The sequence below is a fragment of the Anguilla rostrata genome, chromosome 8, assembly GCF_018555375.3.
Source record: "Anguilla rostrata isolate EN2019 chromosome 8, ASM1855537v3, whole genome shotgun sequence".
Taxonomy (NCBI): Eukaryota; Metazoa; Chordata; class Actinopteri; order Anguilliformes; family Anguillidae; genus Anguilla; species Anguilla rostrata.
The window spans coordinates 25,256,529-25,279,230 of record NC_057940.1 but is presented as its reverse complement, the minus strand read 5'-3'; positions in this window follow the sequence as shown (position 1 = coordinate 25,279,230).

The window sequence follows — 22,702 nt, the reverse complement described above, 5'->3', positions numbered from 1 at the left end:
GTGGACCTGTTGGGCTAGTGATATGTATTTAGCAAATGCTTAAGTTTATTGTAGATTCTGTGAATTCAGCCTTCCCAACTCCCAACTCACAAACCATTGAGGTGAATCGGACGTTTCAATATTGCACAGTAACAGACCGTTTCTCCGAACGCTTCATGTCTTCTAATGATGTCCTAAGCTCCTTTAATGCCTCGGTGCTAGACGTAATTGAGATAAAATAGCATAATTTTATGGTTTTACACTGATGAACAGTACTTTATTCGTTCATTCTTGTATAATTACACATGCTACATTATTTCTGTGGGCCCTATGTATAGCATATGGCTGCAGCAATGGCTTTGAGTTGAATTTTCACCTGGGGTGTAGCACAAAATTCTGGGCCTAGTGTATACGTAGACTCTGTGGGCCCCCCTTAAAATTGTAGACCAAAGAAAACTTTTTTAGTCCCCGCTAAACCCGCTCCCCACTCCCTCTCCCCCAAAACCCCTGCCTTGGAGCCCTGGGTAGTGGGTGCCACTATTCCCCCACTGTGACACCCCCTGATTCCCAAATCCTGTTTCTGCTTCTTATGTAGAGGCTATTTCATTTTACACTGTACAATAGATTTCCAGCAGTGTAAATGGATAACAAAAAGACTGGAGTTTAAAATACTGTGTAACAAGAGCACAGTGAGCACTGATGACAGTGAGCTTTACTATGTGCTTCTGGCCATTGAATAATTTGGATTTTGTTCCCCTGCCCCCTCATGTACCGTGTACATTTCCCATTTTAGGGGTTATCATTTTACAGAGAAGCTCATAAGCATTCTGTCACTGCATGACTCAGCCAGCCAGCCAGAGTCACTCATGGTATTAACTGCACACATTTGAATGGCTTTTGTATATATGCTGTCGTAGTTCTGCCTGTACTTGTGTCACTGTGTAGTTGCTGTATGTAGACATACGTATGTGCATGCCTGCATGCAGACGTAAATATGAAATACAAGTCAGAAATCCATAGAGCAGCTTTAATATTTTTTCCTAGCATGAAATGTAAACCATTCCAAAGTTATTGTAAGTGATAGGGCAGTAGAGCTGTGCAGTTCATAAAAATACAGCAAATGATTAATTTCCTATTTATGAAGTGAATGTGACATTGCAGTCATCGGATTCACTTCAGTAGATACAACGTCTAGAAGCATTACCACCGCGGGATCATAAACGGAACGGATGAGAATATTTCCAAACTCCGGAGATAGATAGAATGCCCTGAGGCCCAGGCCTGACAGTTCCCCGTCAGGGTTGCGTATCGTCTCCCAAACACTATGCCGTTTGCACCATTTGACATTGGTGTGCACGTAGTAGCAGAGAGACAGGAGCGCGTCTCAGGTGCGCTGCAGAGCTGCCAGCATGCTTCTCACCCATGCCGTTTGACAGGTGGTGAGATGTGCTCACAAGAACAATATCGCCAGCAAAACTGTCAAGAGCGTCGCATCTTAGCCAATCAGCAGCAAACAGCAAAAACTAACAGCAATACAGCCACTTAGGTGCCTGTGGCATCCACAGAGCAGCACCGCAGGATGTGTTAATGATAATCACTGTGACAACTCAATTAAGCACGGCAGGGTGAGAGGCAGTGTTGTATTGTGAATATAGTTCACGTCATGCCGGCAGCCCCTGTAGCTGTTGCTCCGTTCACGATACAGCGTGGCCACGAGTGCCATATTGCTTTTATAAAACGGTTACAACATATAGAAACAATTCACCGATTAGATAATATTATGTATTTTGTAATATTATTTGTAAGTAACGGGGTGGAGTGATGCTGTTTACAAACAGGCTGTTTGAATAACTGTTACTGTATTGGATTTAAAATCACTGAAGTACGCAGTCTCAGCTAATCAGCAGCCAGGAATGAAACAACTTGTTCTATAACTTTCTTTCACGTACCATTTTACGAATTGCTCCTAGTGACACACCTGGTACCCATTAGCTCATCAACATCTGCTAGTTGACTGCGACAAGAAATAGCCAGAGGATGTAGGTAGTCCTGAGATCTGAAGAACAGAAGCCAAGCCTCCCCCCCACCCCACCCCCCTCCCCCAGTGGTTGGACTGCCTTACTCTGCATCTTGTTTCACCAAGCAGAAAATGTCTGACAGGAAGCAAGAAGGCCTGCTGCGCAGCCTAATCGGTTGCAGGAAATAGCACACGCTATGAAGCAGTTTAACAGGAAGCTAGAAGTGACAGATCAGGTGTAGGTACACTGAAGTCAGGCAGGATTGCCAGCAGACCACTGCGTCTTCATAAGTGACACCAAGCAACTGACAGGTGTATAATAGATCAGGCACAGATTACTACAAGCCATTAACTGTGGCTTTGACGTAGCCAGATCCGAAGGGCAACTCTTCATTCCCCACCCACCACCTCATACCTGCGTCAGATGAGACCCTAGACCATCTTAAGAGCCTCCTACATATCTGACATGCTCAATTACCCACTTTCAGAGGGCTGACATTAAGCTTCCACTCAATTAGCGGTTGTGGGCTGGGCTGGGCTGTGACTCCAGACGCAGACTGTGACATCATTCACCCTTCCCCAACACTGCCTCTCTGTTCGGTCTTTCAAGATGCAGAGGGAAGTGGCTAGCTGCTTTATCACCAAATACCAAGATGTCAAAACATTGCTTCGGATTTCATCTCTGCGTCTATACAAAAAATGCCTAGTCTGCCCAGGCTGCTTCTGCAGACTGTATTTGCTGACCCCTCATTTGTAAATTTACTTTGGCTGTTCTGCCACGACCAGAGTCTATGGAGCTCTTAACACCATTTAGTAAGGCAACTGACTGTTGTTTTATTGTAGCCACAGTCATTTGAACGGATAGTTCATCCCAGTAATTAATAGTATTCAATTTCTCTCATTAAGAAATGTCTTTTCAGAGTATAATGACAGCTTTTCACAGCATTTATTTTTTATATTTCTTAAGTCTGTCAAAAAGGCATCACAATGCCTCATTTCCAAAGTGAATGGAAGTCTGTAGATGCCAATGGCAAAAAAAAAATGCCATCAGTTCCAAAAAAGGTGCAACTTGTGCATAAAAACCATTTGTAGCTCTTTAGCTACATTAGCTAGATAACAAGTTTCTCCTAAACAGATAAAAACTTGAAGAGGTAATGGATATGAGGTTATATCATTATGGATATGGCTATGACTGGACAAAGAGCTTGCTCCTAAAGCCACTTGGATAAACAAAACCATTATCTATACATTTGCACCTCCAAAAATTTAATGAAGAAAAGCAATAGTTACAGACTATTAGTAGAGGTCAATGGAAAAGTAGTGGGATAGGTTTACAAAGACAAAAGACTCGTTGTCTTATCCAAATGTGTCACTTGGAAGTCCACTGACTTCACATTTAAATGTATTATGTTCATGCATAGCCATCCCCACTATCTTTGATTTTCCAGCTCGGTCATTGTTGTAAATGAGAATTGCGTTCAGCTAATTAGTCAACTAAGGGGAAGGTAAATAAACAAAAAAAATTCTAAAATGAATGTTTAAAGAAAAAAAATCTAAAGTATTATGATACTTTGAATGTTCTGCTGTGATATTTAGGTTTATATTTATTTACAGTTATGGCTAAACAGAACAGTACAGTGGGCATCATTTACAAAACGTTTCTTAAATTATTCTTACTTTTTAAAAATGTTCCTATGAAAAACCAATATGGGATTCATGACGCACGTGCAGACCTTTCTTGTGTGCATACCCCAGGTGTTTGAGATGATAAATGCTGACTGTTACACACAGTTTACAATCAAATGTGACCGTACGCATGTTTTCTCAATGTGGCCCGGTGTGTTTACAGTGTGTCACAGCCACTGCAGTAGATAATACATGTAGTACAAATCTGGATATACTGTAGGTCCAGTCCTGAGGTCCACATCTTAAAAGACCAAACTTAACAGTAGCAGTATTACCATGTCACGTAGGGAAAATTGTTTCAGAAGTGGTACAATGTTCTCTCCTTTCTCCTCAAAAGTCATTGTGAACCGCAATTGTGATTTTATTGACTGATGCTTAAATATTGATTCATTACAATGTTTTATCGACCCTTTTTAACCTGTAGATATCAATGGCCCATCTCATTAACTTAGTTACTCAGCGAATAGCTTAAGCAGAAATCAATGCAAACAAAAAGATTTCAGTAGCATTTGCCATTGTCTGTTGAAAATGTATGCTATTTCCAACAGACAATTAACTGTCGCAAATGAGCCATCAATCACCAAGGATGTAAAAAAAAATTCTTATGGCAGATATTATTGAAGCCTGACTTACTAAGAGCTTTCAAAGGACAGCATATAATCAAGGGGAAGAATTAAGTTGAGAAATTATTGAGAGAAATGGTGAATGATATAGACATTACACGCCTCCCATTGCCTTTGAACAGGCAGTTCCAAAAAGACAACATCTTTTCAAAAGATAGAATGTGCTTTCCGATCTTCGGCTTCATCCTCTACCTACATCAATGCTTGAATGTTTTCTACTACATTCCTTTTGTTTTTTTGTTCTCTTTTAAAAGTTGAGGAAGTGCTTGGATTGAAAGACTCTTCCTTATCTGTGCTACAGTGTTCTACAGGAACTGGCCCATGCAATTTCCAAGGCTGGCAAAGGGCTCAATTCAATTGTCCTCTACTTCACTCACAATGATGTGCAAACGTTCCTTTTTTTTTTTTTCATAACACAGTGTGGCAAGGTCAGCTATGACAATTCATAGTTTGCCTTACTATTACTTTAGATTCAATTAAATTCATTTTTATTTGCATAGCGACTTTTACAGAGACACTGTCACAAAGATGCCTTACCGTGGAATTACAAAAGAAAATTGGGCAAACTGAACTGAACCCCCAAAAAGCAAACAATGAATCTAATGAAAAGATCTACCTCTGATGGGTAAATTGTTCTACATTGACAGTGTATAGTTCACAATGAATGTTATGTATTTATAAGATATATGTATTACAATGTTTTTATTTTATTTTACCTTTATTTACCCAGGGTAGGTTCACTGAGCACAGATGCTCATTTGCAGGAACGCCCTGCTTCACACTCATACACATTCACAACTGGGAGCTTCCCAGTACAACCACAGTCTTCTATTGTTGGCCACTGAGCAGCTCCACTGGAGGGAGAGAACATTTTTTAGCCAATTAAATCAGGGGATGATTTGGTGGCAAGTTTTGTGAGAGCCAGATCTGGGATTTTTAGCCAGGACACCGGGGAACCCTACTCTTTGCAAATAGTGTCATGGGATCTTTAATGACCACAGTGAGTCAGGACCTCGGTTTAACGTCTCATCCGAAAGACAGCATCTCCTACTGCACAGTGTCCCTGTCACTGCACTGGGGCATGGGGGTTTATTTGACCAGAGGGAAGATTGCCCCCTGCTGGCCCACCAACACCACTTCCAGCAGCAACTCAGTATTCCCTGGTGGTCTCCCATCCAAGTACTAACCAAGCCCACACCTGCTTAGCTTCAGCCAGTCGGCAGGAGCAGAGTGTGTGGTGGTATGGCTGCTGGTTTTAATTTTATGTAAAGGTTATGTATGTATTTATCAGATATATGTCATGCAAGTATTACATGGTGAGTTATTCAATGGAGCTGAGATGATCAACATATTTTTAGTTTTGCTTTCATCATGTTCGTTCTTATCACAATTGTATTTGGGAGAGAAATGAAACAGAAAAATAAATATAATTAATATTATTTAAATATTTATGATTAATGTCCAGCAACACAGTTTGTGCTTGAAGCAAATCGACTACATGCTTTTCTCAAGAACTTTCAGAACGTCCTCCTGGGATAAAAACTCCTCATTGACCATAATACAGTCACACTCAATGCCAGCAGGCAGTATTTTCTATACTAACCCTTTATTAACAATTGCAAAATAGAACTTTGGCACTTAATGAGCTTGTATTGCTCTATGATATTATGAACTTTATAATATTTGCTGAAAAATGAGCCCACAGCTACACATATGACAACAACAATTCAAATTAATTCATGCGGTGACAAGGTCAACAGGTCCCTCCTCAATACTGGAATGCATCCCAACCCAAGTTTGTACACTCTGTTCAGTTGTCATGGGCATTCCAAACAATGTTAATACCAGCTTCCAGCTGGCAGTAGGCAGATGGTTTGGTTCCTCTGAGTGTTGTGGAGATGTACTGTCTCAGAACAGGGGAGCAGATTGGATTTACTGTACCTTACCAATGGCAAGGTCCTGTCCAAAGCACATTTTAAATGTTGAAATGTGATCCATTAGCTGAAGAATCCATTAAGAGGCTATTGGCCTGGCAAGGAAAGTCTGGTGTGACAACACATGCAACTGGACGAATATTTATCAAGTATAAGTATCAAGTTTTTTGTTTTTTTTTTAACCAATTTTCACCGAAAAATAGATTGTGAAAATTGGTTAAAAAAATAGATTGAAAAAAAAAAAATTACCTAGATTTTTAAAAAAGTTGATCCGTTTAAAGTGATTTGCACCCAGATTTTATGTTCCCATGCATTAAAAAGTTCTTCCTGTTTGTGTGAGATTATGTCATGGGTTTGGGGTGCAGTTCCGTTTTTGGCCTCCCAGCCTGATTATTACCTCATTGGATGCACCTGTTTCCATTTATTCCTCCCTATGCCGTGATTTTGGCCACCTGCATCGTGCAAGGATATTTAAGACACTGTTTGACTTTCAGTCCTTGCTTCACTGTCAACTGAACGTTCACATTGAGCCGGTAAGATATTCAGAGCCTGTTTAAAAGCCTCCTATTCTCTTGCTTTTCAAGAAGCATTTCCCCCTTAGAAGGTTTGTATTTCGGTCTGTGTTTCTGGGCTTCGTGCTGGCAGACCGTTAGGACTTTACCTTTTCATTTTCCCAAGCTGTGTCTTAGGTTGTTGGGTATCTCAGTGATCAACCCCAAGTTTTCCCTTTTGTTTTGGGTCTGAGCTCCGACTCAGTTACGTTGGGTTTCCCTGGTTTCTATCCCAACTATTTTCGTTCCTGAGTGGTGCTCAGTGTTTTTCTTTTTCTATTTCTCGCCCTTGTTTTTACAGGGTTGTTTTCGGTTTGGCTGTTTTTTAAGGCTTGACAGGGAGTTTGAGTTCTTCTGTCATTCTGTTATTTTTCTCCTTCCTCATTTCCTCTAGCATCAGTGGCTTATCACCTCAGAGATAAGCTTTTCAAGTTCCCTGTACAATGCTCAATGCTGTGTTCAACCAATTGAATCTGTATGCACATAACTTACAAAATCCTTCCAAGTAGCCAAATCAAATAAACTGTGTCATCTTTATTTCTTTGTCGTTTTGCTCTCACCTCCTTAGAGGTTAGAGTTCTGGGCTACTTTTCTCCCGATGTAACATTAAATATGTTAACGTAATGTTAATGGTCCTCTGTAGTCAAGGTTGCCAGGTGCCTCTTTCATTCTCCTATCATTGCATGAAAAACCCATATTTGAAGCTGTTTTCACTGATATGAATCTGGCAACAATCCGTGGTTGATGTTAAAATTTATATGCAATGGGGAAAAGTTTTAGTAACGTTAGCTAGCCAACAATGGCTATTGTCAGCATGCCTCCCACTGAGTTACCACTGGCTATTAATGACCACTTTTGGAGCCAGGAATCTCCTATCTCATTCCAATGTCAACAAGGACTCCTATATGCACTTCAGGGTTATATTAATGATATAATTAGTAAGAAGGAAAATTAGTGCATGATGTTAACTCTCTCTGCATAAATGAGAGAAGCCTCATCTGTTAGTGGAAGTGAGAGGCACTAACATGAGGCAGAACTGTCCGTGCATTGCTGGGCAACTTGCCAACAATTTCATTGAACATAATATTTATATTTATTCTTTACCTAATCTATGTGACATGGAAAATTTATTTGCTAATCTTTGCTCCTTGTGCACACCATTTCAGTTTTTTTTTTTTTTTTTTTTTATAGTTTTGATGTATAGATAGGCTGAAATTCCTCATTTTAGTTCCAATCATCATAGAGGGTAATGATTTAGAAAAAAACTTGATGGACTCTGTGGTGGTTAACAGCAATTGATATGCATAGGAGCATTCTGATTGGTGATTCAGTTAGCCAATCAGGCCAACAAAGAGTCCATTAGGCATGCAGGACAGCTTGGAACAAGCATCCAGAAATGGAAAGTGGAAAGAAAAATGGGAACGCAAACAAGCTGCTGATTATGCGATGAAACTTAGATAGTTGCCAGTGTTTGTAATTAAAACCTAGTTTTCACCCTGTTCTACTTTTATGATCTGATTTTCACTTGGAGTTTTGCATGAGGCTATTTTTTCAAATGATATTATCCAATTGTTTAACATTCAAAATAAACACCGATAAATTCGGACCTTTTTCGAAAAATAAAAACCGAAAACAACGAGCCTTGGGTATTAGCCACGCTCTATGTCTGTCTCTGATGATTGAACTCTAGCTACAGCAACAAAATGAATAATTCCCTGTCTGTCCTCCTGCACTGCTCATTTGGTGAATCAACTCATTTGCAATGAATGTCGCTGTAATGAAAAGGGCTATTATTACGCAACACTAGACCCGTTGTTAGGTAACTGCTGAGGAACAGGGACTTGAAGATTAAGAACTGCTGTACTGTACAAGGTACAGACAGACGGGTGACAAATTAAAGGAAAAACCAACATTGTGTCCTAGTAAGGTCTTGGGCCTCCACAAGTCACCAGAACAGGTTCAGTGCACCTTGGCATAGATTCTATGTCTCTGGAACTCTACTCTGCTTCCCTCATTTGGTGTTTTGATGATGGCAGTGAAGAGCGCTGTCTAACACAGTCCAAAATCTCCCATATGTGTTCAATTGGGTTGTGATCTAGTGACTGCAAAGGCCATAGCATGTGATTCATTTTCATATTCATCAAACCATTAAGTGACCCCTTGTGCCCTGTGGATGGAGAAATTGTCATCCTGGAAGGAACCACTCCCATCAGGATAGAAATGTTCATCATAGGATAAAGGTGATCACTCAGAATAACTTTGTATTGATTTGCAGTGACCCTTCCCTCTAAGGGGACAAGTAGACCCAAACCATGCCAGGAAAATGCCCTCCACAGCACAACAGAGCCATCAGACCCCCTCACTATAGGGGTCAAGCATTCAGGCCTGTACCATCTCTTGGTTCTCTCACAATATTAGGTCACATGTCTGCAGTATGTATAATAAGCTTGTTCTGTTTGTCACAGTAGAACACTGGAAGTAAGCTAAAAAAGTAAGCTCTGCCACACTGACAAGTCGCACAATGCAGTGTTCTTCCTTCTATTCCTGAAAGAGACCAACAAGTTATAACCAACATCTGAGGCTTTTTATTCACTGGACACACATACATGATCTCTCCATTCACTGACACCACTGTAAGCCTGAAGGATTGAGTCTGAGACCATGTCGGTTTTAAAGTTTTATGGCAACCTACAAGCGGTCCTAGAATGAGAATCAACATTCCTGCACTAATGACTGATTTAGTGGCTTCCTGGAGCCAGCAGCAGGTACATTTTATTTTACTGCTAGATGTTGAAGCAGATCGAATGAGGGTTTCCTTTGATAGGTTGTACACTAGTCTGTGCACAGGGCTTCTTTCAGTTTTAATTGCTGGAATATCACAGTAACCCATGCAGGGTCAGAAAGTTCAGCACTATTAATTGTGGAAAATTATGGCAGGACATCATTTTGAGCAGAACTGCGAGTGATGCTAGAACATTCTCACCATGGATTTTACTCCTTCCCTGATATGAGGGAGGGCAGGAGATTCACTGTCCCACAAGGTAATCTGTGTAATCAGAAGTTGTTGATTCTGTCTCAGGTCTGTCTTTCCATCCTGAGGAGCACTCCACCAGCAACATCAGGTGTACAGTGGAATATTTCAGTTTTAACTGAGTGCAGTTTAACAGAGTGTAGCCCTGCAAGGTGCCAGGGAGGGTATGCACATTGGTACTGGGACAGGTGAGCAGACAGATTCTAACCTAAAGTGCCATCATGCTGTGGACTGCAGACATCATGCCTGATGCACACTGCCTCTTTGCTTATTGTCCTTGATTGCCACGACAGCCATATTTTTGTATGACTATTTGAGCCCCACTTGAATTGGCAAAAGTGGCAGAGAGCTTTTGCAGATCGTTCCATTCATGAGGTATTCAGGCCGAACAATATATCCCCAGGTTGCTCTTAAACCCTTGAGCAATGTACCTAACCTAAATTTTGCCTTTGATTATCCAGCCTTATAAAAATAGCACACAGTAATGGAATATATGTAAATGAAAATATATTTAAATCAGCCACAGCAGGGGGCTTATTCATTAATGCAATGACTTTTACAGCTATGACTTACTCATAGTCAGACCATGCATACACCATGGCCTTACTGGCATGATTCTGATAAGACACTCATGAGATATAAAGTTTCTCACACTGTAGATAGTAGATACCATCTGTCTCCACCATGGTACATTCTGCACAAATGTCACGATAATTTATATATAATTTTTAAAGCTTCTTTTTAGCATTTAATTAGACTGAAGCATCCCTCACCAATCCATGAAGTGTAATGGTGCAATCAAACAGATTCCATTGTCAGCCAAAGGAAGAAACTATTAAAAACATGATGCGTTCAAATAATTACGATTCAGGCAAGCATATGTAAAGGGAAATTTTACGCTTGAGCATGCAAGGTGAGCATGCATTTAATGCAAGTTTAAGTGAAAGTTTAAGTATTGGCTACCCATTCAACAGTCTTGACTTGATGGGGGGAAAAAAATCATGTATTCATATACCTGTATTCATAAAACATCTCACAATAGGAGTGTGAGTCCAGGATCAGTTTAGCATTTTACTCATGATTGAATATGTAAGCCTATAAACAGAGAAAACATGATCCTATATACTAGATCAAATGTCTAAAATCCACCTTTTCAGACTATACCTTAATGTGTACATTTCAAAAATGAACCATTCTCTCACTTTATTTCAGAACTCTTGGCATGCAGCCTTGAGTGTAGCACTTATCTGATTGTAACTTTGCCTATCTCTGACTCGAGTGGTGTTTGTTTACCATGCAAAATGTACTTTAATATGGTAAGTTGCTTTGGCTGAAAGCTTCTGCCAAATTAAATTGTAAATTCTAGATCAACAGTCCTACTCTGAGACACTTTATGGATATGGACCCAGGGTTAAAAACTTTTAAACATATAAAAAAATCAAACACATTAAAGGTTCATTTATTTATATATTTTATAAGGTTTCACACTTTTCCTTTATGTAATGAAGTGCTTCTGCTCTTTGGCTGCACCGCATTTGCATAATAAAGTTTGAGCACAATCTACATTTGCTTTAATGAATCTGGGTTAGCTCATTTGTATGATAAAATCAATTTTCATATTTCAAACAAAAGTTAACCCACTCTGCCATGGCTACTACATGTTCACTTTCCATTTAAATTTTGTTAGAAGCCCTCATATTTTGGGAGTTTGTTGCCATTTTCTTACGGTCAATTCCCTAAGGCTTCAAGGGCTTCAAGCCATTTTCTTTAATAACCTAAAGTTTCAAGAGCACCCTTTTTTTAATCTTTTCACTGAAAGAAGCTCCTAGCGCAGGCCTATGTTTGGCTGAATTTCTAGGAAACCTGTCATTGTTACGCATATATACCTAATATGCATGCCCTAAAATTACAGAGATTATACAGATCTAACAATAGACAGAGGAAGGTGGGGAAAAGTATTCAACTAAATACCAAAACTGCATTGTCTAAAGCAGTGGTCTCCAACCATGGTCCTGGAGAGCTACAGGGTCTGCTGGTTTTTGTTTTCACCTTTAAATCAGAACCCAATTGAGACCCAAGACACCAGGTGAGTTGAGTTAACTGTGTAATCAACTGCTCTAATTGATTCATGAAGTACAGACTCACTATGAAAACCAGCAGACCCTGTAGCTCTCCAGGACCAGGGTTGGAGACCACTGGTCTAAAGTATCATGTGTCTGTATGTTTTTGATTGGAGGTAACTTAACATGTTATTTATTAGTACTGGGTTAGGCCCAGATCCAGACTATTTGTGTGTTTTTACCCATTTCTTTGAGTGATAAATTCAAGAAGATTTTTATTATCTAAAAAAAATATAAGAAAATATCAGAACAAAATGGCTTTCTTTGGCTCCTGAAAGATTTACATAAAATGCATATGGGTTAGATTCAATTTAAGCCTTTTTTTTAGACTGAGCTTTAGTTACTTAGTCAAGCACACAACAACTTAATATTCAGCATTCCATTAGTTTTTCATGTCCCATGCCCCCCTCACACACACACACACACACACACACACACACATATGCACACACACTTCCATGATTGGAGTGTGGGGACATGTCAATAAAACGAGTCATTTGTACGGATGCCCCCAAAACCCGGTCGGTACTGGAGAAATATTTCCCATAGCAGCATAGAGGAATTTATAGAAATGTGGCAAACATAATCCTGTCGCTTTTTCTCTGACCCTGTTTACACATTGACATGTTAACCTGCATTTTTTGTTATCCCAATAAGATAAGCATATACAGATCACATAACGGGGATCTCTCTCTCCCTCACTCTTGGAATCTGGAATGAACAAATGTCCACCGCGTTTATTGAATAACCCCACTAACTGCCTGAGACACACAACCGGTCTTAAGTATGATTACATTTTACTGGAGTCAAATGTAATTAAACAATTGCCAATGAAATGCACAGTTTTCAACTGCTTTGCCCACAGTCCATAAATTTTAAAGATTTGGCAACTTATTGTTGACTGTCAGGTTGAAGCTGCACCAACCATGACCCAGCCAACCCCTCCTCCCTCTACCACCGGTCCCAGCCAAGTTCCTTCACGCTTGCAGCTACTGGGATTGGGAGAATTACAGAGAATAGCTAATTTTCTAGGTTCTGCATTCTGTTTGTTTGAACTGCTTTTAGCCTTCTGCTGTAAACAATATTGTTTCTTACATTTGTTGTTGGTAGAGAGATATTAAAGAGGTTCTATAATGACTTATTCATAACATTGCTGCAGAAGAAATGATATTTTGTTATAAAATAAAATAATAAAGCAAGTCGGGTACAAGTGAACCTTAGTCTCATCTGTCCACAATACATTTTTTCCAGAACTGCAGGCTCTTTCAGGTACTTCCTAGACAACTGTAACCTGTTTTTTTGCGGCTGACTAGTGGGTTGCATCTTGCAGTGTGACCTAACCTCTAGTTCTGTTTGTGAAGTCTTCTGTGGACACTAGTCACTGACACATCCATGCCTGCCTCCTGAAGAGTGTTTCTGATCTGTCCGACAGGTGAGAGTGAGGAAGAGCCCCTTTATGTTGGGGAATGTACTGCTTTCTTAGGGGATAAACATGAACATCTGCACTACACTCCCGCTCGCCTTCTCCTCAGTCACCCAGCGCAATAGCAGACATTTCAGCTGATTCGTTTGATTACTGCCAGAACAAACAAGGACAGAGACAAGCAGAAAACAGAGATGGCTTCAATTTTTAGAAGATAGATTCTTAATTAAAGAGAGCCACGACTGATAATGAACCCATTCAAGGCCATTAATAAAGGGCTTAGTGTCATAAGAAATACCCTGAAGCATTTACAGAGTTGAGGTCCTTATTTGGCTAATGCTAATAAACAGCGTTGTGATTGTTATATAATTATTTAATGAAATGTATCACAATACCTGTAAGTAAGCAGAGGTGACCCACTATTCATCAAAACAAAGGTCAGTTCTGTTTGTGCTGCTGTTCTGATATAGCATTCCTGTAAGCTTAGACAGTTCGACACTCAAACCCGAGTCCATTCTTAACGATTTTCATCCGATGAGTCCAGGCATGGGGCCTTTCTGCTGAGCTTTCAGGCCAGCTCCTGTCCTTTTTCACACCGAGGGGAGTCAACCGCCAGGGATAATGCAAGGGATGCATGCGCATGCGCAGCAATACAGATAACCTTTAGTGAAAAGGCTGTGACCATGGCAATAACAACACCAATTTGGGGCAAAGAGAGAGAGATATTGAATTTTTGATTCCCTTTGCCAGTGCCTCAGGCCATAGGCATAATAGATAATGTTGATTTGGGGAAAGGCAAATCAGTGGTATATGTCTTTTATTTAGAACTGTCTGTTTTATGTAATTATTGCATTGAAAATTCTGTAACAATTTACATAAATTTTGTCTTCATGAAGCATTCATGAGACATTCATGAATGTCACAAAAGCTAACCAATAACAGAGTTATGAATGCATTATAATATACTTTATATATCATGTCATGACGTTATATTGTCATATACTCCAGTACATATTCATTAATGCATATTGGGCTGTTTAATTATAATCCATTCATTACAGCAACGCAAAACAATATGTCTATAAAATAGTTTCAAGACTTGAAAAGTCTAATGCTTTCACCATTTAATAACCTAACACTGGTCAATACATTGCAAAAATCAGGCTGTGTCACATTACTTGTTGACTATAAAATGTGTTCATGAAATGGCATGAGTTAATGAAAAAACAAAATCACTGCTATGTAAACATGTGTTTAGCTTACTGGAAAAATACAGGAACTTCACCAGGCATTCTTTTACCACAGCAGAGTTTTACCGCAGCCTTTGGGGCTCCATGCACATTTATCAATTCACAGAATGGGTAGTCTGCACGGCTACCCGTTTGTCATGGTGCTCATTGCATATTTCTTCATGTTGGTTTAGAGAAAGACCTCTCAGCAGTAGTACCAGTCATGGGTATGTTTAGGACTAACCAACCACTCACTCTTGCCATTGCTGCGCTCAGTCTGATAATAGCGGTTAGCACCATTGCCTCACAAGGAGGTGTTGGGTCCGACTCCCCTCTCTGTGTGGAGTTTGCCCCCATGTTTGCATGGATTTTCCTCCAGGGACTCCAGCTCTCCAGTCCCCTCTCACAGTGTAGGCTCCAAGGCTCACAGGCAAAAGAAATGTCCAACTCAATGTGACGACCCTGGTTATATAAATGTTAAAGAGAAAATGAAATAAAATAACTGGCCAGCTCAGACTGCTGGGGTCAGTTTGGTCTCGCTGCTGGTGTAATCCGAAGCTGGGGGCACACTGTCTCAGTTCTGGGGTTGGACATGGCAACTAGCTCTAGAGAGTAAATTAATGAACATTAGCTATGGGGTCATATGTACATGGAGGTGGAAATCATTGGTATTGAAATCTGAGAACAATTGTCCTTAGTCTACCAATAATTTCATTGAAGTAAAGGAGGTTTTTAATCTAAATGCTAAGCAGTTGCGCATGTATTCCCCTTTGTATAGCTAGCAATGGGGTCCTCCCTGCAGAATCTTGCCGGATGCTGTCTTTCTTGGAGCTGAGGGGGTCTATCCTTACAGTCATCCTTACAAATTTTTCTGCCTTTAGCTTATTATTTTCATTTTGAAGTTTTACAAACCAAAGTGCTATCTAAAATGACAAAATGATGGAGAGCCCAAGTGGATAACTCTACCTTCTGGTACCTCCTGCCAATGTATGCATGCTTTTTATGAATGTTGTCACTGCTCTGGGTACATCAAATATCAGTGACATGCTTGAGGGGAAAAGAGGACACAAGAAGCAAAGAGGGGTGTTTCTTGCCCAACTATAATATTGATTTAATCTGTCCAGGTTGTTTGTGAACTTGTTTATTATTTATTATTGAAAATATTATTTTAGTTAGCATTTGTGTGGTATGGGCAGGGATCCTTCTGGTATGAACACCCCCACCACCCCCCACCCCAGTGCACTGCATGGGGGGAGCGTGCCTAGTAGGCCACACCCCAGGAGAACTTAATAGCCTCGTCAATAACCCATCCCTTCAACGAATCATTTTCACAGCTGCAATGAAATACTTTTCCATACATGCCAGTCCTTCCCAACAGCCGCCATCAACCTCTGCCGCTTCCCTCATGCTGTGGAGAAAATTATGAGTAAAAAATACATTACCAAGAAAGAAAGAAAGAAAGAAAGAAAGAAAGAAAGAAAGGCCTATTTGTTGCAAAAAAAATAAAATAAAAATATTTCTCAGATGCAGCAGCTTCAGAGAAAGCATGAATGTTCGGCGACAGACCATCTGAACAGATCATCAAAGCAGCATATTTGCAGGAACGCCATGACCCCGGAAGCAGGTCTCAAGGACCCACTCATCTATTCTTATCGTACTCTTTCATGCTGGTTTCCTCAATTCTGATTGGCTTATGGGAAGCTGAATCAGTGTTTTCTTCAGCTTCTTTGGTCTCACCGCCCCCAAGAATAAGCATGTGTTAAGAATTACTCAGCTGCAAAATGACCCCTCCCTCCCCCACACCTTACCCATGGTTGGATAGGGAAATTCCGGAAACAGTGTTCTGGTGACAAATAAGATGTTTTTGCTTTTCAGAAGTATGCTGCCTGTACAATATTCGCTCTACCACCCGAAATGAATTGTCCTCTGTGCCTCTGTGGGTCTCTGTGAGGGGCCCCTGATCATTGATGGTTTGGCAAATGCTGCTTTTTGTGTTCTTTTCATAGCTCATTCTTGGCCATGCTGAATTACAAATGACAGGCATTGATAGCTGCAGGCAAGGAACGAATTTTCTCATTGATTTATGTAACATTACTGCCATTCAGCAGACCATCTTTTTCAGAGCAATTTACACACGTGCAAACTTAGTTACCTACCGAATATACTACACTACAGCCAGTGCACTGTACCGTCTATACTCTTGCACAGTGTGTAATCCTTTCGGGCCACATGTCCATCTCGCTGTCTTTCTGTCTGCTATGTAGTTTTACTACGAGAGGTCAAGACTGAATCAAAGAGGCAAGGGTATGCAATTGCTGATTTCACTAGTCTCTTTCTTTCCTTGCAAAATGTGTCAGTGAAGTCCAGTTATACTCTGTGTGTGTGTGTGTGTGTGTGTGTGTGTGTGTGAGCGTGCACATGTGTGCCTGTGTGTCTGTGTGTCTGCATGCACACATCTGCATGTGTGTGTGACAGAGAGATAGGGGGGGGGGGAGAGATAGAGAGCATGCATGAGTGCGGGAGTGCGTGTGTGACTGATCTGAATGTGTGATGTGTGGACTGCTAATAGCTGAATGTCCTCCTCAAGCTGAGTGTCCCTGGTTTAAAGAAAGATGCAATTGCCATTTCCTCTTTGTAGATATGAATTGCTTTTGTGTGTAACCAAGTGTAGATTCAGCCGGGGCAAATGTGAGTAAAGTTGAAGACCTCCTTTCAGCTAAAGCTGCAGTCAGCGCTGCAATCCCTGCTCTTTCACGAGGCCAACAGGAGGAGGATCTCCACCGGCCCTTATAAGGTTATACGGGTCTTCCTCCTGTTCCTCTCTGCAGTCAGGGATTGCAGAGATTCTCTGCAGTGATCTTCTCTGATGTTCAAAAAATGTTTAGTCAAATACATTACTGTCAAAGTACCAATTTGTGAGGCTGTTGGTCCACTTAGACTTTATTATTACCTTTATAATACAACAGTAATAAACAGCTGTGAGGTGGCTGGCAATAAAATTTCTGATGCTTTTTGAAATAGTCCCCAGTATGTGAATCATGACAGTGTAGCGCAGCACAGCAGTATAAATATCAAGTTTATGAAGTTTAATAGTCTGTGCACGATACTGCGTAGGCTCCCCCTGCGTATAGACGTGAATCAGGGCTGGATCACTTTGCTGCAGAGCCTCAGTAAGTCTCAGAGTAGAATCTGCGTCATTGTTCCCACAGTATGGGATAGCTCCCAATATAACTGTACAACTGCTATGCTGTGGTAGGCAGGGTCCAGTCTGTCTGTGAATCAGGACACTGCAGGTGGAGCCTGAGTATTATTGTGAATGGAGACTGGGAGTCCCTACAGCTCGGCTCCCCGCGTATCTGTGAGTGGAATGTGCAATAACCCCAGCAGGTGTGGGATGGCTCCGGTTCTGCGGAAACCAGCAGGACAGTGTGCTGGGAACCTTCCAGAATGGCTGTGAGTCAGGGATCTTGTGTGGCTTTCGTGTGGGTTGTTTCCCTGTAAATCACGAGGGGCTGCTCTATGCGCTGGTTTGGGATCACAGTGTCTGCAAGTCTGTCAATGTCATAACTCCTGAATGACACACACAAACACACACACACATACACACACGCGCGCGCACACACTTGCACACACACACTCGCACGCACACTCAAGCACTCGTAATCTATTGAAACGTGCTGCCTCCTCAAACTAACCTGTCTCTGGGCATGAAGTGTGGTGACAAAAAAAAGAAAAAAGAATGACACACGTCTCACAGAAGAGCGAGAGCTCCCTCTAGAGATGTAAGTGGGATCTGCATGCAGGGGAAGCTCAGTGTGCAGAGTCTCAGCAAGCTAGCGCCATGGAAACCAGTTCATCTCAAAAGGGTTTCAATTCTCATTACAGTTGACATCTGGGCAAATGCGTCTGAAACCCATAACTCTAATCAAATAATCCAGAAGACTCAAAAGCTAACTTGGTTTGTAATGAAATTAAAGCTCTATTTTAAATTAGCCATTACTTTACAGGCATTTAGCTGACACTCGTATCCAGAGCAACTTGCACAATTTTTTTACATAGCATTTACATTGCATCCATTTATACAGCTGGATATACACTGAAGCAATGCAGGTTAAGTACCTTGCTCAAGGGTACAATGGCAGTGTCCTACCTGGGAATCAAACCTGTGACCTTCAAGTTACAAGACCAGTTCCTTGCCCATTATTGAACATTATTGCCACCCTAACCAAAAGCTGTCTGCTATTGTTATTTATTAGCATCTGCAATTTTCCAAACAGCTTTGATTATTACAATTTATTTTTCAAATAAAAGAATGAAAGGCAGCCAGTACAGACATCATATCAAATCAAAGTAAATGCAATGAAGAGAGAGAGAGAGATTGGTGGGAGGGGGTGTGTGGGGGAGTTCAAAATTGAGGATGGATAATCTTGTACAGCACTGTCCAATCTCCATGCAGAAAGAGAGGCTATACACCTGATAGGCCCCTTGCAGAACGAAAGCCTTCACACATTTGACCAATCCCATTGCAGACAGTCTTTACGCCTGAATGAATAATACTCCAGCAGACAGGAAACCCGTATATGGGCATAGCAGAACAACACTGCTGATTTCCGGAGACCTCCTATGAAATTTCATAAAGTTACCTTGAGAGGTCCATGCACTCTGCTCTTCACTTTAATTGCAACAATAAACCAACACTTAAGTGACTGCTGTAGGTGCCACTTCTCTTTGTCCTGCTTTCCCTTTAAATCGCCCTGACGTCATTTTATAAAACTCAGACCAAGCAAATCCCCCAACCCTGCAATTGTGAGTGGGTTGATTGCAGTTATTGAGTATGCTGTCCAACTGAATGACTGTACATTAACAGATTCAGAGGGAACAGACGTCAGTGGGTGGGGGAGAGGGGGGGAGGGGGGCTCAGAGATTCAGACAATTTGTGAAGGAATGAAAAGGCGGAGCCTGAAACTGAGCGGCATCATCAACTAGTGCTGCAGACGCGATTAAAAGACAGGTATGGGGGGGGGGGGGGGTTTGGGACAATTACTCACCATCGACCTCCCAAAGAGCAGAGTGACATCAGCGTTACAATAAGCCTGCCCGCTAACGTCCTCTCCGTGTCCCTCTCCTGCACAGGCACCGTGGGAAACAATGCAAGAGTGCCGGCGTCGAGGGCGGAGGTGGCGCCGCGGGGGCGTGGCGCAGCCAGACGCTCCCTGCAGCTGGATGCGTGAGCTGGTTCTGGAATGGAGCCGGCGGCACCGCCAGCCCTGGAGCAGAGGCGCGCGGGCCACGTGACTGCTAACAGACAGAGCCCCCCCAACCAGTGCATTTGCCCAAATATGGGGAGAGCCTGCTGCTGACTCACAGCTGCTTGCGTGCAGCTTACTGAGTAATGTCTGCACGTCTTTACAGGTGCTGCGAAAGCGCAGAGTTCACTCTGAGGGGGACACTGATTACATACTGACACAGCCCAGAATGCACACTGCTGCAAGGTGGTCCATTCCACAGTGAAATAATGGGGACTACACATTGAGCACACTGGAATACATACACATTGGGGAATACACATTTTTGCAAAGGAAGCACTGAGTATGCAATGCTATTGTGGGGTGTTAGATGTTGGGGGCAAACACACTGTGGTTATACACTATTTTCCACAGGATTAATAGAGATCTCCACTAGGGGAGACCATAGAAATAACGGTTTTCGTATTTGGCTCAATTCTGAAAATATTTCTTGAGATAGATCATATTTTAATACAAACAACCTATAATTCTTGGCTATGAATATACACCACAATGATATTTCTGGGACATACCATTCACTAGCAATCTGACCGAAAGTACCAAGAGTGAAATATTACATTTAACCCCCAGGTTGGGGTTAAAACTCATGTGGTGAGGGGTACATTTAACAATCTTAATAGATTTAAAAGTTAACACAAAGTAAGGCAATTCAATACAATTCCATGTTAGATGACACGAACAGTCTTCATTTTATTTTTTGATTACATTTATATGTTTTTTGTGGTCTACCTATATCAGTAAAAATCTATCAAGACTGTACATCATGTTCCAGTTTCCATCTAAGGTCTGTTCAATCCAAACAGCTGTATCAGTCGATGTCACGTCACCATGTAGCCTAAAGTTAAAGTTGAGTTAAATGTATTTACGAAGATCCAGTCCGAGTTCAACAAATCCAATCCATTGCTTAATGAATAGCCTACTGACAACAAGCAAACAACCCCATTTGATTGTGTGTCTGCACGCCCAATACAGTAGCCAAAAAACACTGATAAAAAATTTGGTTGCACATAGCCAAAACAGACTTTTGGCAATATCTCCTAAAATAATTATTGAACTCTCCTGCCATTCGTTGGAGACAAAGAGATAGAAATTTTACGTTTAATCTGAAATACGTTGTTCAAGCTCAATACATCAACCTAAAAAGTCGGTTACATTTTACCCCGTGTTATATTTAGCCCCGATCTCCCATACTAGAGCATTTAGAGAAGCAGATAATTATTATTAAAAAATTAGAATAATTTTATAATTAAAAAATTAGCTAATCATTTCCAGCTGGTTCACTGTGTCAGTCAGGTCCTTGTTCAAATATGAATATGTTTTAACATAATAAATGTTTGAATTAAATGAAGTTATGGAAAACTATTTAAACTGACCTTTATCACTGAGTAAACAGATCTCTTTGTCTTTGGCTAGATTTGAATTTTGTCAACGTCACGCAAATTTCAAGTCATATTTGGGTGTTTTTTCTGTTTTTTTTTTTGTTGTTTTTTTTTGGGGGGGGGGGGGGTTACTATTGTTGTTATTATGAAACTCTGCTGAAAGATGAACCTGAAAAGAACTGGGTCATGATGTACTATGTAAGATGTACAGACATGACCCACTAAAAGAGGTGGACTGCAGAGCAGGTGCTGTTTTCTTAAAGCAGTGTGTTTGGTGCAACCACAAAATGGGGTTAGCTGTCAAGCTGAAAGGACTGAGGGGATTGTAAAATAACACCAGCTTTTTAAAGAATGGAGGAAGCTTTGCAACAGTGCAAATTTCAGAATGATTTCTGAACTCCTGTGTTCAGTGGAGTAAGGGGTCCTGTTTCATAAACCATTAACAAACAGTGCGTCACCAAGTGCTGTTTGCAGTTTTGATACTTGCAGACCATATCGGTGACATTATAGCAATAGCTGTGCTTCAACCCTGATCATAATTGTATACTGCATTTATTTTTTCATGCTTTTTGTCTAATTGCGTAAAAGTCAGCAAAATTGATCCAAATCCTATATATTTCTTGTTTCCATTGCTAGATATGTGTAAAAGATGCACAGTGCTCAATATCAGGTTTTGTAACCTAGTTTAGCTCATAAAGGCTCCATGGAAACACAATGCTTAGCTCTTTTACTAATCACAAGTACATGTACCTACATTTACTATCCTAATTCAGATTGGACCCCAGAAGACAGGCAAATACAAATTTAGCCAAGATAAAATAATTCCCCCATTATTGCTTTCATTATAATGTGCTGCTGCTGCTTTAGGAATTCCAAGCTTTAGCATGGGGGGGGGGGGTAAGGGGGGTTGGGCTGTGGTTGAAGTTAAAATGTCAGCCGTGGGTAAAATCGACAAATATGGGAGCCTGCTAAGCTGGTCAAGTAATGGAATTCCTCAAATAATCCCTGTGGACTCCTGGTTTATGTCTCTGGTTGTCTATGCAATATATTCCACACAGTATAGTTGCTTCCAGAAACAGAACTTGTTACACTCCTGAAAAATGCATACTTCCAGGCATGGGTAGGAATGGAGAAATCAAATCCAATCTTAACTCTTTGGCGAATTCTGGGAAGCATGAGCTCTGCAGACTGACTGGCCTTTCACCAAAAAAAGTGTGTCTCTGACAACAGGAGCTGAGAGAAGCTGAACCTGGGCACTTCCGATGACGCACTGAGCAGAGGTAAACAAAGGGTAGTATCCATGGAGACTATGGAAACAGCTGGAGGCTTAAGAGAAAGCTACTGGACCAAACGATTACTGCAGCTCTGCTGGAGGAACCTCATCTGCACTTTCAGTGGCCATTTTTCCACCCACCCCCTCACCT